The sequence below is a fragment of the Mixophyes fleayi genome, chromosome 3 (assembly GCF_038048845.1).
Source record: "Mixophyes fleayi isolate aMixFle1 chromosome 3, aMixFle1.hap1, whole genome shotgun sequence".
Lineage (NCBI taxonomy): Eukaryota > Metazoa > Chordata > Amphibia > Anura > Limnodynastidae > Mixophyes > Mixophyes fleayi.
The window spans coordinates 267,936,166-267,952,321 of record NC_134404.1 but is presented as its reverse complement, the minus strand read 5'-3'; the positions used below and the strand labels follow the sequence as shown (position 1 = coordinate 267,952,321).

General features: G+C 34.0%; 1 long non-coding RNA gene across 3 annotated transcripts in view; it reads left to right on the top strand.

Annotated features, from left to right (window-relative positions):
• The window catches only part of LOC142144559 (uncharacterized), a 38,771-nt gene extending 22,971 nt beyond the window's left edge, over positions 1-15,800 (top strand). Inside the window, exons 3-4 of one of the 3 annotated variants that reach the window (XR_012689738.1) lie at positions 12,304-12,449; positions 15,548-15,800. This is a non-coding gene — a long non-coding RNA (uncharacterized LOC142144559). Of the gene's footprint in view, positions 1-387; positions 426-3,679; positions 3,860-12,303; positions 12,450-15,547 lie in introns of those variants that run through there. The other 2 variants (XR_012689739.1, XR_012689740.1) reach the window with 2 other exon arrangements.
• Positions 15,801-16,156: the final 356 nt, after the last annotated feature.

The window sequence follows — 16,156 nt, the reverse complement described above, 5'->3', positions numbered from 1 at the left end:
GAATAACTCTTTCTTAATGTTTGACATCAAAGCATAAGTCCCTTATTGGAATTACTAGTATTCTTACTACTATGACCATCTGGTGCTGATACAATATCAAATTAACTCAGATGAAAATAACTCAGTTAATGTGGACAAGGTGGATCAATATTGTGCATTTTCCGTGGAGTGCTAATCAGACCACTGCATTTGTGATGCAAAGATTAATAGATAATACTTGATATAGCATTACTTTTTGATTTATATGTTTTAATGCATTTTAATGTTTTTTAATAAAAATGTTTGTAAATAACCACTGTGAACATAGTTGCATAATTGTTATGGTCCTGGAATGTATATTTTAGCTTTATATATATATTCTATGCTTCCATTTTCATTTTCTTGTAGATAATGGTTGAGTTAACAAGAAAAGAACTATTTAATGTAAGTCAGACATATCTAATTTATCTACTATATGTGTACATTTCAGGTTGTTGTAGACAGGAATTGAATTTTGATATGGTTTTCGAGAAATGAATAAGTTTTATATTATTATTTAGATAATAGATTTTTTTATCATGATAGATTATTATCAGTCAGATACAAGGAAAAACATTGTAGGAATGATTGTGGCTTATTGAAAAGATAAACATTTCATTGTATACAATATTATTTTATAATAAAATATGATATTGTGTTATTATTGTTAGAAAAAAAACCACCCAATTTTATTATAATTTTTTCTAAAATAACACTGTATTTTTTCAAGCTCCCTTTTAACATTGGAGTTCCTTATTTTTATTTTCCTTACTGCACAATGTCTACTATAAGAACATAATATTCATATTGTTTTATGGAGTATTTCAATCAAGCGACATTCTAATATCTAAAAATATATTTTCATAATATTGTTAAAGGTGCTTTTATAGATAATCTGATTTGTGTAAACTTGCATATAAATATTTGTAGGATCATAAAGATTTTTTCTTCTATTAAATATCGGTAGTTAATTTATACAATTTTACTGCATGTTATCTTGCTGTAAAATGAGCATTTAGTAAAGACATATTTGCAAAATATGTTACATTTGCAGGTGTCAATAATTTTTAGTCACAGTCTAATATTTTCAAGTTTATTTTAATTTTTATACATTTTTGCATATAAGTGTATTTATACATTTTTTGCTTACCCTTTTAATACTATGTCATTTTTGTATATGCTGAGTACAATTCTTCTCATTATTGTTTCTTATGCTGTATGAGCCCATTCAAATATACTCATCAATTTGTGCTGTTTGGGTGCAGAAACCCAAGTAATTTGAAATAGAAAAAGTAAAGACATGCATTCACAAATCTTCAATCAACAGTGAGGTTTAATGAGTGCCAATATTTCAGCTATGCTAGTGACTATTTTCATGGCGGTGCTGAATGTGTGTTTTCTAAATCAAAATAAAAAATTTAGACTGCATATAAGTGTATGACCTGTATGTCTATTAGCATCACACCTGCTGTTTAGAAATACTGTAAACATAAAAGCAACCAATGTAAATGTACTGAAATATCTGACATAGCAAGCAGAGAATATTAATCTAATAATGAAGCAATAGTGTCTAATACAAATATCACATTTTGCCTATTCCCTCATTGCATAAAATCAGTGCATTGAGGTAGTTTAAAGTCTTGTCAGAAAATTTCAGTACATTTGCACTTGTTGCTTTTATATTTAATTTAAACATATATCATTAGACTGTTTTATCTGTGTCAAATATGCATTTTCGTATTACGCATGTACAATAAATGCACAAAAAAGTCCATACACAGACTGTGCATAATAGGAGAGGGAATGGGTGGGCAAGTGTCGGCTGAGTACAATAGGACCTGCCAGGAGGAAGATATCTTGCTGGAGGGCTGAGGCAATGAGAAGTAATGATGTTGATCAGCAGCACTAGCAATTCACTTCTCTTTGACTGATTGCCGATTGACCCCTCTAGCGAGATACGGAGAGAGAGAGAGATCTGCAACTAATTCATTAAACTGCAACTAATAAAGAATCATTTACTAAATGGAAACAAATACAGACCATAGTGTAAACATGCCCTGTGCCTATTTTTGCACCATTGTGCTTGCGGGCAAGTGTGTTAACAGCACAGTATATCAAGATGGAGAAAAGCAATATCTGTATAATTTAGTTTCATCTGTTAGAGATTGTTGGGCAAATTAGGACATCTTTTATTGAATCTGGAATAGGTATAGCAATACATATTGATTTGCTCTCACATACGAAAATAGATTTTTATGTTATAGGATAGAATATATATATATATATAGAAGTACATAAAGGTCAGAGTTGGAAACGCAAAAGGAGCACTACAGTCCACTAATTCATAAGTATATATTATTAAAAATGCACTTTTAATTTATCATTCTAAAATCCATAACACATATTAAAACCAGTTGATAGAAACAAAATAATAAGGTATGTAAAGTGAGAAATCACAGAAATAATTAACAAAGAATTAACCCTTTGTAAGAGATGGAGTGTTTTTGTTAGGAAGGGGGACAGATGTCATACCTATACCATTATTTGTTTAAACACATTCAATCTATTATATGATCACAATTTCCCTATATGTCTTTTCTATCTCTTATAAATAGTTCCTGCTCAGGAGGTCCCTGTATTACTAATAAACCAAGTTCACTTTTAAATATTTATTTGTATTCACAATAATATCTAGAAAAATATTTATCAGACCATTTTTATTTCAGGGATCCCATATTACTAGATAATGCTATTATATCAATGGTTTTCCATCAATGACCATTATAATCTTCATTATTCATTAATACGGTAGCATATTTAATTGATATAGTGATAAATATCACAAGCCTTATCTCCTCTTCATCCATGGCTCCACATATAGATATTGACACTATGCTATAGCAAGATGTACATCTCTCACATATCCTCACTAAATAGGACAATAATGTTGTATTCTAATGTTGTATTCTTATTTAACCATTCATGGGAGAGGTGTGTTACCAGATCATCTATGGCTCTACATAGGGGTTATTTTCATTATGCTCCTGCTGAAATTTGGATAGAGCAAAATATTATGTGTCTTGTGTATCTATCTCTCTATCAGAGATTAGTTTGTCCCCTATATAGATGCTCCTACTAGCGATATTCTAATAGCATTATAAGCGCTTCAAGTAATATAAAGCAGACAAAATTTTGCCAGCATTCGTAGCTACATCACCACTGTCAGCTCTCATTTCCGGGTTATGACATCAGAAATAACGTTACTTTTCACCATAAGGCTTTTTCAAGGGTATCACCTGATCAAAGGCACCTAGATCTTCTCAAAGTTCATACGACCAATCATATCATCTTCATGACTTGATTGACATCAAGATTGACCTGTCCAATATTTCCTATTTGTCAGATTCCATATTCATTTATCTTAATATCTTATGTTTTAGTTGACAGTATAATTGATCTTGTAAAAGCTATGATCTTATTATGTATTAACATATTTATGTTACGATTTGCGTCTTTCAAATCAATGCTGATACTTATTTTTTTACCCTGTGTTGGAAGAGCACCTCCTCGATATTATTATTGGGAATATGTCATGATATTTAACAACGAGGTTGGTCCATCTCCTAGTGCAGAATTAACGTCTTCTTTTACTTTCTCAAAGGTGGCAGAGGTTGGTCATAGTCAATGGGACAAATGGGGTTCAAAACATACTGAAGGTTACCTATGAAGTGCAGAAAAGCTAACTTTGGACATATTGTGATGTACATTGATTTCTGTAATTGCATCTAGATTTCTGAAGATGCACATGTAACTGAGCAAGATTGTGGCCTCTTTGGAGGACCAGAAGTTTGCACAGTCAACGGGAAGAACATGCTTTACTTGACTTGGGAGATGTGCCACTACAATAACCACTATTTGCCAAAGTAACTTTTTATTTAATTGTCCTTTCAAATATATATCTTTAATTTTCTTTCTTTCTGTTTGAAGTATGTACCTATGACAAAACACTTTTGAACAGTACTGCACCACACTATTAAGACAGCTCAGTCTGTGAAATTCCCTCCAGACTTTAAACATTTTTAAACATTTGCTTTCTTTGCAATGAACCAGCAAATAACAGTTTGCAGACATATTTTCTCTTCTGTCTCTCCAAAGACAAAAATATCTAGTGATACTGGCAATCTAATACATTTCCTTTAGCAGCGTTTCAGTCAGTGCCGTGTGCTCGGTTCATCATAGGGTCTTAAACCATCAACCTTTCAATATAAAAATGCATTTTATTGTCAGAATAATAATAAATGCCAAGCCCATATCAGGGCACTACGTCACTTCTTAAACTCTCTATAAAACATGTGCTGCTTATCTGTTTAGCAGACTCTCTCGGGGGTCTGATGTTTCTCAGTCTCTCTCAGGACTCTTCTCAGGCCTCCTGCCTGATACTCAGGAGTTTCACAGAGAACTCCTCAACTGTTCTCTGAGCTGCTGTTCAGCTGCATGCAGGTCTTTAATCTTGTGGGGAAGGATCCTCTTGTGAATGTTTATGTTTTAGAAGTTAGTCTTGAAACTAAAGATATCTGAGGAGTTTTCATTTTATAATGTCATTTGGTTGATTACCAAAGAAATGGTCTAAGTGAATCACCCAGATGCTAAATAGCACCAATGTTCTTTTATAAAAGTCTACTCTCATGTAATTTTGTTTACTAGATTTATTAGCACAAATAGTGGTTAAATATTTTACTTTACTTCTGCTATTTCGGACAATATTTTTTCACATGTAGTTTTTGTCACTGTTCAACTGATTGGGAGAATCTTTATACTTGGTTTGAATCAAGAAACACATATATTAAGGGTCAGCAGCATTGTTGCCCAATTTTCTTCAGATTTATATCATTTTTACAGTACATATTATGTTCTGCTTTTGTTTTCTGGTCTTAATCTGCACCAAGGAAATAACTTTGAGTATATTAAAGGCTCTGTGAATGGATGCTGGAATCCCAATTATTCCTCAGGCTGATGGCCAGAAACACTTAATTTGAGGTTTCTTTAGATGTGTTTTGCACTGATGAAATATTTCCCTTCACTTTATATATATTTTTATGTTCATCCTTTTATTTGTTTATAAGACTTTTTAATCTTTTTCTTGAAAATTTGTTTTGAGTCCAATCGAGATCAATGGCAATCTGATAATAAACATCATTTAAGCATTGTTCACAAATAAACATGTTTATAAATCATAAACAATATAGTAAAGAGGAGGTATGAGGTAATTTTAGTGATATATATATTCATTTAGATATTTTTGGGCAGCACGGTGGCTTAGTGGTTAGCACTTCTGCCTCAAAGCACTGAGGTCATGAGTTTGATTCCCGACCATGGCTTTATCTGTGTGGAGTTTGTATGCTTTCCCCGTGTTTTCCCCCTGTTTGCGTGGGTTTTCTACAGTTTCCTCTCACACTCCAAAAACATACTAGTAGGTTAATTGGCTGCTATCAATTTGACCCTAGTCTGTGTTTCTGTCTGTCTGTATGTGTGTTAGGGAATTTGGACTGCAAGCCCCAATGGGGCAGGGACTGATGTGAGTGAGTTCTGTGTACAGTGCAGCGGAATAAGTGGTGCAATATAAATAAATCATGATTATACATATATATATTATTAACTTCTATTAAGTTATTAATAGAACATACTATATTTGCATCTTGTCTCTGCGAGCAAAGGAAATCACCACCTGGGATGACTGAGGAGCCTATATACAGATAAGCTGTTATTTTACTTATTTATGGTACGCACACTACTACACTATTAATCTGCACAGTGTCTTGCCTGATATGCTGATATCCACATGCATTACTATTTTTCTCGGAATATTATGGTCTCTGGACTCTCTGAGCTTACTGACTATATATACACAATTATTTGTTTTTACACCTGAAGGCGCCGTCCTTCCATAACTTATCATTTTGATACCTCTTTTCGGTCTAACCATCCGATATTGGAGACTTGGCTGCAACACATATTTGTGGAGGTGTTTTGTTTTGTTTATGTTTTATGTTTATAAACACCACCATCTCCTCTGTCACCCAACTTCGCTGCCTGGGTGTCACCCTAGACTCCTCTTTCTCTTTTGCCCCCCTCATTCATTCCCTTGCCCAAGCCTGTCGCTTCCAACTAAGCAACATCGCCCGCATCCGTCCTTTTCTCTCTCAGGATGCCACCATAACTATCATCCACGCACTCATCATCTCCCGCCTCGATTATTGTAACCTCCTTCTCACTGGCCTCCCCCATTCCCGTCTCTCCCCCCTCCGCTCTATACTCAATGCGGCCGCAAGACTCATCTTCCTCTCACGCCGCTCCTCCTCTGCCTCCCCTCTCTGCCTTGCCTTACACTGGCTCCCCTTCCCCTACAGAATCCTTTTTAAACTCCTCACCACCACTTACAAGGCTCTCTCCAACTCTGCTGCCCCTTATATCTCTAACCTCCTCTCCATTCACACTCCTGCCCGCTCCCTGCGCTCGGCCAATGACCGCCGCCTCTCCTCCACTCTTATCACCTCTTCCCACTCCAGAATCCAAGACTTTTCCCATGCAGCCCCCTTCTCTGGAACGACCTCCCTCGTTCCATCCGTCTCTCTCCTACTCTGTGCTCCTTCAAACGTGCACTGAAAACTTACCTCTTCCTCAAAGCCTACCAACCATCTACTTAACCCCCATCTCCTCCCCTTAGCTCGTCCTACCTTCTCTCCTCTTGCCTCAACTGGCTCCTCTTGTGCCTGGTCTGTTTACCCTCCCTTAGGATGTAAGCTCGTATGAGCAGGGCCCCCTCCCCTCCTGTCTCCATACCTGTTCTTCCGCTCCGTCTTTACTGCATATGACTGGCCGGAGTTTCAGAAGTATTGGTAATTTTTGTTCATTGTTCTGTATGGTTTCACCCTGTATAGTCTACTGTTAGTACTGTGTGCGGTGCTGCGGATACCTTGTGGCGCCTAACAAATAAATGATAATAATAATAATAATAATAATAATAATAATAATAATAATTTATATATTCGCACCCCTTCTGCAATAGATAGCCATATGTCTTGTGCGGTTTCGTTTTTTTCGTGTATGTATATATATATATATATATATATATATATATATATATATACAGAGAGAGAGATAGATAGATAGATAGATAGATAGATAGATAGATAGATATATAGATATAGATATAAATATATAGATGTATAGATAGATAGATTTCTATGTATATATACCTAATTGTAAACCACCTGTCTAATATTGTATAGGTCCCTCTCATGCCACCAAGACAAGTTTGACCCATCAAGGCATTGACTCCACAAGACCTCTGAAGTTGTTGTGTGGTATCTCTTAGCAAGACGTTAGCAGCAGATCCTTTAAGTTGTGAGGTGAGTTCTTCATGGCTCAGACTTGTTTTTCTAGCACATCCCCCAGAAGCTTGATCGGATTGAAATCTGGAAAACTTGGAGGCCAAGTCAATACCTTAAACCCTGTCATGTTCTTTAAGCCATTCTTGAAAATTGTTTGCAGTGTGGCAGTATCCTGCTGAAAGAGGCCACTTTCATCAAGGAATACTGTTGCAATGAAAGGGTATACTTGGTCTCCAACTAACATCTACATGAATGCCAGGACCCAAGGTTTCCCAGCAGAACATTGCCCAGACCATTACACTGCCTCCGCTGGCTTGCCTTCTTCTCATAGTGGATCCTGGTGTCCTCTCTTCCACAGGTGAATGATGCTCATGCACTTGGCTGTCCACATGATGTGACAGAAAACGTGATTCATTAGACCAGGCTACATGCTTACATTACTCCATGATCCAGTTCTGGTGCTCATGTACCTATTGTAGGCACTTTCGGCAGTGGACTCGGTTCAGTATGGGCAATTTAACTGATCTGCACTACGCTGCCCCATACTCAGCAAGCAGAGATGCACTGTGTGTTCTGACACTTTTCTCTCATAGCCAGCATTAACTTTTTCACCAATGTGTGCTACAGTGCTCTTCTGTGGGATTGGACTAGAGGGGCTAGCCTTCACTACCCATGTGCATAAGTGAGCTTTTCGCTGGTTCACCGGTCATCCTTCCTTGAATCTCTTTTGGTAGGTACTAACCACTATATACTGGGAACTCACCTCAATACCTGTCGTTTTGGAAATGTTCTGACTCAGTCATGTAGCCTTCACAATTTGACCCTTGCCAAAGTCGTTCAGATCCTTACGCTTGCCCATTTTTACTACTTCCAACAAATAAGCTTTAATAACTGACTGTTCACTTGCTGCCTTTTATATCCTACCCATTGAAAGGTGCCAGATAGTTAAAAGGTAATGAGATAGTCAATGTTAGTTGCTTCACTTGTTAGTGATTTTAATGTTGGGGCTGATCAGTGTATATACTGATAGTGTATAGAGTCATATAATATGTTGTACATTTTGAATAAAAATATATATTTTATATTTTATCTTATTCCTGGATAGTGTAGAAAAGATTTAATGGATAGTTACTTTTACTGAATGAATTAGGTAATGACCACAATAGAGCAAAAACGATCAGGGAAAAATATAAAATATACTGTTTACTGCAAAAGAGCTTTTCTAAAGAGCTAATAGTTTCCCCCTCACAAGCTATATTTAGAAACAGGCAATGTATTCTAAGTTTTCTAGTCGGCTTCTACAGAAAATCTGTCTCACAAATGGAAATGTTCAGAAACCATTGCCACAGATAAATTGATATATATTTGTATTATCTGTTTCATTGAAAAATTGTGCTTTCTGTTTTTGCTTTTACATTAATGAATAACATTCACAGATGAAAACAAGTCAGTTTCTGGTATTATTAAAATATGCATATAGCATGGAGGATATATATTGATTTTATTTATTCCATTTGAATTATTTTCTTTTAAATTTTATTTTAATTACTTGAATGAAGTGGTTATTTTATACATGGTTGGGCAACACAAACTGTAAATATAACTCTGCATTTATAAAAGATGTCTAGGAATGACGTCTCAAATTGTTACCACTAATGACTATATCATTAGCACTGTCCATTTAAATCTGTGTTATTCTTTCTTCTGTACTATTTTATTGGTCTGTGTTAACAGTTCCTGGTTCTATAAACATATGATATGATGTGTGTCTCTTTATTTTCTAGTGATGGTACGCAGATGACTATTGGAAAACAACTGAGAAACTAATCAGCCTCCTTGAAGGCAGAGGTCATATAAAAACATAACATTACTACTTTCAAAGTAACCTGGCTTCCTTAGGGGGCAAAATAATAGTCTACAGTATATCACTGGGGCTCTAGTGCTGAGTTCCCATAGTTTGTAATGATAGTCACCTTCTTCAGAATAATTAAACAGCCACCACCTTTGGGTAGCAGTTTAGAGAAAAAAAAAGAAACCTTCATCCCTAGCAGTGCTCTTACAAACCTTATCTGGAGTGGTGTAGGACCAGAGACAATTAATACCCACCAACCAAGGTGGGGGGTATAGGCTGAATGACCTCCAACCTAGTAACTCTCCCACCACATAGTACTAGCCTCCAATCCACTGCTTGAGACCCATCCTCCAACTTGGGTGCCAAGTGTGGGGTAGAACTGTGATTTCCAGCTGTCGCGTTAACATTGTCAACCATTTCATGCTAAAAGGAATGCTAAGCAGAGGACAGTCCTCCAGCCAAGTACTAGGAACCCTTTCTAACCCCCTTGCTGAAGGGTGGAAGGCAAAACTATAAACTACAAAGGCGATTGAACAATAGATCAATATACAGTACATAACCAGTTTGTAATAGGCTCTACTTACTAGAGTTTCTGTAACAAATACAGTTTAATTATTTTTCCTCCTGCTCATCACTAAATGCTAATGATTTTGAGCTTGCTGCTAATTACTGTTCTTCATGGCTGCCATCTATTATAGTAACTGCCCAGCACTAAGTTGTGTAAAGCATTGATCAGCCAAAATATACAATAGGTCAAATTTGCAAGTTAGTAAATGGGCCTCACAGATGGAGTATAGGTCCCAAGAAGCATGTATCATTTTTTATCTTCATTGTTAAGCATTTCTTTTCTTTAAAAATGATTTTGAATTCAGTCATATTATTTTATATGTTTTACTGTACTCTTGAAATATTATAACAAAGATGTGCTGTGTTGGCTTACAAACACAGCATGTGGGCAAACTACTTTTGTAGATTGTTTAGAATGATGATTGACGCTAAACTAGTTTTAGACTCCCCATTTTTCTTTCTTTAGTTTATTTTCCTAACAAACTTTTTTACTACACATAAGGACAGATACCTCCATGAAAAGTACTAACTGAAGCACGTACATTTTTGTAGTGCTAAATAATTGTTGAAATCATGCTACATGAATTACAAAAAAGATATTTAAACCTTATACTTTCCCATTAAGTATTGAATTTCATTATATTACATGTGTATGAAGAAATTATAATATATTGTAGATTTAATTATGTGAATATTTAAAGGCAAGCTGTGACAAAAGTATATAGGGAATGTACCCTGTAACTGGGTTAGCTGTCTTTAATTATAAGCGCTGTCCAATATCGGATCATGTATTCCCTTAGATATAGTCTTTCTGTATATGTAAAAATAAGTGCTTTGAGTATTCTTGAGCAGTTTTAAATTCCTTACATGATTCATAAAAACAATAAAATATGTAAAACAATATTAATAAAGAGGAACATATTAGGCATTTTAAAATGTATCTAGTGTAGCATATGTGACTTAATTTACATAGATAATATAGCCAAATAGCAAATATGAGGGTGCATTTAAATACATACAGGATGCTCACAGATAGCTTGGTGTGTTACTATATTATAAATTATATATTTTGAATGAAAAAAATGTTTAAAAGTATGCTTTAAGTGACAAGATTTGAGATTTTTTTGTAAATTTGAAGCTGACTAAAAACTATTAACTGTGGATCAAAGCTGTTAGGAAATGTGACTTTGCCATTGTAATAATATGTAGATATATAATATTTAATTTTACTTAGTTAGATTAGGTTATTTTGTTCATTAAAAGATTAGGTTGCTTTGATACTAAAAAGAAAAAGGCAATGTGTAAGTGTAAATTTGCACTGCTAAGCCACAACTTTTTGCTCTCAGGATATAGCATAATTAAGAATGAATTTGCTACTTTCACTGATCTTTTTATTGTAATCTATAATTCCCAAGTTAAATACAAAGCATAATACAAGTTACCTAATGGAAATATTTAGTAAGAAATGAAGGGGAAAAAAAGATAATAATTGGATATTACTCAAGGCCACTTTTTGCTTTCAAAATTAGAACACTGATTTAGTAACATTTCAAATAAAGTAGGTCATTTGAAGTTTCACATACTACACTAAATTGTGAATCACAACAAAACCACTTGATTTTATTCAACGGTAATATTTTGTGGAAGTTCTTTGGTTCTCTATGATTTATAACCCACTAAAATCAAAACTGAAATGAACTATAGTTGTTGTAAACCAAACAATGTCCTATATTTAATTATGCAGCGTCTATAGCTACCAAATGTATCAAGCACATGATTCTCTTAAGAAAGCAAAGTTTAATATGTAATTGTTTAAGAAAAAATGTCACAATGTATTAGAAATTGGTAATAGTTATGCGCTCAATTAGCTCATTGTTATATTGTTTCAATTTAAAGGTCTGTGTTTGGTCTGTATGTGTCAATAAATTATGGTAGTGGACTCAGTGGTTAGTGAGACGTTGTTTCTAATATTTACCAAATAGTAATTAATAACTGAAATTTTGAGTGTAGTGATTTCTTTGGGTTAATTTCAATCACTGTGCAACTGTTTAAGATGTTCATTGATCACTATAGGTGTTAGATCTTAATATTCCACTGTGCTGTTTTGGTTCAATTATATCCCTTAATTAATTTCCTTCATTACTCATACCTTATATCGCTCAAAGTGAAGCCATGTTACACATAACCAAATTCAAATTTTAATATTGATAGAAAACAATCTATAAAAACATTACTTCATTAAAACAGGGTCAATAGAAATTGATAAATCAAAAAGCAATCAGCTTATAACAGGACAGGTCCCTAATCTCTTTTGGGGTTCTTACTAGTTATCAACAAATTAAAGGTCCATAGTTATTGAGTATAACATTCCAAAATCAATTTACATAATAAAATTATATACAGTAAAGTTGCAAAAAAAAATCATAAATTAATAACAACAGAAAACTAACACACATGTATGTGGATGTTTGCCAGGGAAAGCAAGAAACTAAAACAGAATTTAGACTATTGATGCCTTCAGATCTGTCAATGGATAACAATTTTTCATGGTCTTTCATGGTTTTTTAAGCCAATTTCTTTTGACCACAGCCCATCTTCACAGGAAGTCACAAGGAAGTCCTGTGAGTAACTAATTGGTTTTATGACTTGGGTTTCTTCTTTTGTTTGCAATATCATTTCTAGTGATGAAATCTCTAAATGATTATATATTTCCTCAGGATATGTAATTCTATATTCTATGTGCATACTATGTAATTCATACTTTAAAATTTATGCATGTATGAATTGTGAACAATATTGCTTTGATGCATACAATATATATGAAACATAAGGACTTACCACACTAGGTCTTATAAGTTGTGACATTAAGCCTTATCTTACAAACTGTTGGGGCAGACATTCAGTCTATAAAAATGTAAGAAATCCCCTTTAGCAATTGGCCAGGGAAGAATGTCAGCATAGTAAATTAACCTCTGCTCACATGTTATAACAAGTTATATCTAGAGGAGTAATCATTTATATATTTTATTTTTTATTAAACTGTGATTAGGCCATAATCATGACAAGTAGCATAAGATATAATTTAATATATGAATCCCTGTTAGTAAAAGTGATATCCTCCATCTCAAGGGGCCTTACCAAGACTTTTCCGGGAAGGCTGATAATCTCATGGGGCAGCCCGATATCTTTATTTTTCTTACAATGCTGATAATTTATTTATATTAAAGGTGGTGTGTGTGTGTGTGTATTTAGTGGGGGGAGAGGCTTACAAGAAGATTCTGAACAAAATCAGAAGAAGAAAAATCGGAACTGTAAAAGGTGATTGGGGGGTGGAAGGAGGAATGAGTATAATTGAGAGAAGTTACCATTGAGTATCAGAAGGTTAGTTATGATGATTGGGTTTGATTATGAGGGTGAAAGGGTTAATGATCTTGATATAGTTAATTAAAATGAATGTTTATAATGAATGCCTGCAATGAATTATTATAATGTAATGAATTAATATAATTAATTATTATTATGAAAGTAATGAATTATTATAATGAATTATTATAATAAATAGAATGAGGAAGTTAATAATTATAAAGTGTTAATGGTGTTAAATGGGGTTGTTGGGATGATACTGGAGGAGTTAATGATTTAGAGAAGCCGTTTACTGATGAGGGAGATGATACTGTGTTGTGGTTACAAAATGCTCTTTGTATTATATGACAGTCACTAGGCTGCTCTCTGGATTTCATTGTGATCACAAGAATTCACTCTGTAGGGTATAGCAGTCACAAGAATGCCCTCTGTAATATATGGTGGTCACAAGAATGCCCTCTGTAGTTTTTTGTGGTCATTGTGTATTGTAAAGTGCTCACTTGGATGCTCTCTTGCATATATGTCAGTATAATGCTTTCTCTATTGTATGGCAATCACTAGGATGCAGTCTGTATTGTATGGTAGTCACTGGGATGCAGTCTGTATTGCATATATATAACAAATATTTGCCAAATTATCATGCAAAGCATTAATATAATACCTACTTTGTCTTGCAATACATATTGCAAGGTACATTCTGTGAGTATTTTCATTTAATTCAAACAGAACAAAATAATTTTTTAACTGCTATACTATTGTTTACAATTAGTCACAGTTATATTTAAAAGTATGTGCTTTTTACCTTTAAAAGTTGTATTTGCCCCAAGAAGAGGTACAGAAAGCATTGGGATGGTTGAATCTCTTTGGACTTGGTTCCGCTGACATGAAGTTGCTTTCAGAATTTTTTGGACAAAAATAACCATAGTAACAGATCTGCTTCGACAATTTCCAATTGTAAAGCGCTTCGGAATATGTTGGCGCTATATAAATAAATGATGATGATGATGATGATGATGATGACATATAAATGTGCAATCAGGGGAAGTCTCTGTCAATCAGACTTGGATTCTAAACCATATTGCTAATAATGTTTAGCTGCTCTGATTAAAGAAAATAAACAGAATATTACTGCTTGGAGGCATTCAAAATTCACGATTATCATTTGTATATTTTATAATTCATTAAATGATAAAATATACAAATTGCATTCTTTTTGTTATTAAAAAATATGTAAAGAGTTCTCAATAGAAAGCAAAATATTATAAAATAAAGAATTGCGATAAGAAATAGAAAATCAGTTTTCTTTAATCAAAGTTGGTATAATATTCTGGAGAGCACTACCTACTTTGAGGTTTGATTATTTAAGCAAATTTAAAGATTGTGACATAATAATCTATAATAATTTATAGCTACTGTCCTGTATCCTCCAACTGATGGAGAAAACATGGCTGAGGGCAAATATTTTATGTTCCTAGGAATTTGATTTTACATATAGAAGTTAAACAGGCTTAAGTTTCATTCTTACACATTGGACAATCTGCCTGTGCCAAAAAGTATTCAATGCTCTTGCCCTTTATTGAAAACAGAGGTGATTGTTGGAAGACTATGATCACCCTGGTGAATACTTCACATCCTCAAAATAGGTTTGTGAATAGTATGGGATGCCATGGTAAACAAAAATGGACTGATCACTCTTTTAAGCTATATTACATAATTTAATTAATTAATAACTTATCCCTAATCATTACTATTTTTGGATTTAAACATTGGTTCATGGTTTTACATATACACAAGGGAACTCATTGGGCCGGAGTTATTAAGGAAAGTAAGGCAAAAAAAAAGGAGTAAATGTTTTCCAGGACAAACCATGGTCCAATGCAAGGGGTGCAAATTAGTTTATTATTTTGCATACAAGTTAAATACCAGCTGTTTTTCATCTAGCACATACATACTTGATAGTTTTATTTTTACATTGAAATTTAAAGTTGATCTAGGACATGCCCTATCCAAACTATAAATCTGTCCCAACATTTTAAATTTATCTCCCACCACTCAAAAAATGGTTTTGTCCAGGTGCAAAGTTACTCCTTTTATATGCTTTGCTTTCCTTAATGACTCAGGCCCATTGTATTTGTTATTTATGTCACTAGGACAGGATCAATTTTAAATTAAATTGTTATGTTTTATAGTTTTTCTATCTATTTGTAAAACATATCATATCACACTTGATAAATATATATTATTTATAGCCCTACATTAGGATTGTAGTTTATACACTACATTAGTAATTATTTTGAAAACAATTTATGCGGTTAATTTTTAGCTTCCAGCTGTGACACATATTGTCTTTTGGCAGGGGCATTTGTGAACAAATAGTAAACTTGCATGCAAAAATGTGCATGTATGGAACTGGTCAAAAAAGTATTTAAAAACAAGAAAATTTCTGCGCTGGGCTTCCACTCTGGTAAGATTTGACAGTGAGGACTTCTGAAAGGGGTTTTAAGTCTCCAAATGGTTTGCCTCTTTGTTTGCCTGCCAAATTAGGTGATATTGGACTTGGTCATTGCCTTTCCAGCAGAAAGACCAGAGGATCAACTCAGCTGGTTAATTGTTTGCTAAATGTAAATGTGTGACATTCTTTTAATGCTGTGTCTGTTATTACTATAAAGCTATGTTCTACTTTTATCAGAATACTTGTTCTGTCTTCACTATAGTCTTCTCTTTAGCCTGAATATAATCAGACAGACAGCATAACCACTCCTACTTCAATGTTGTTTATTCAAATAGTTAAGCATGTTATAATTCAAGTGGTATAACTGTAATACAGAAATAAGGAAATACATTTACAACATGAACAAATGTATTGTAATGCAAACATGAAAACACATGGCAAAAGTGCATAACTAGGGAGCAATCTTACCATTGATGCTGTGCTAAGGGGAGAGATATACTGCACGTCTTGCTT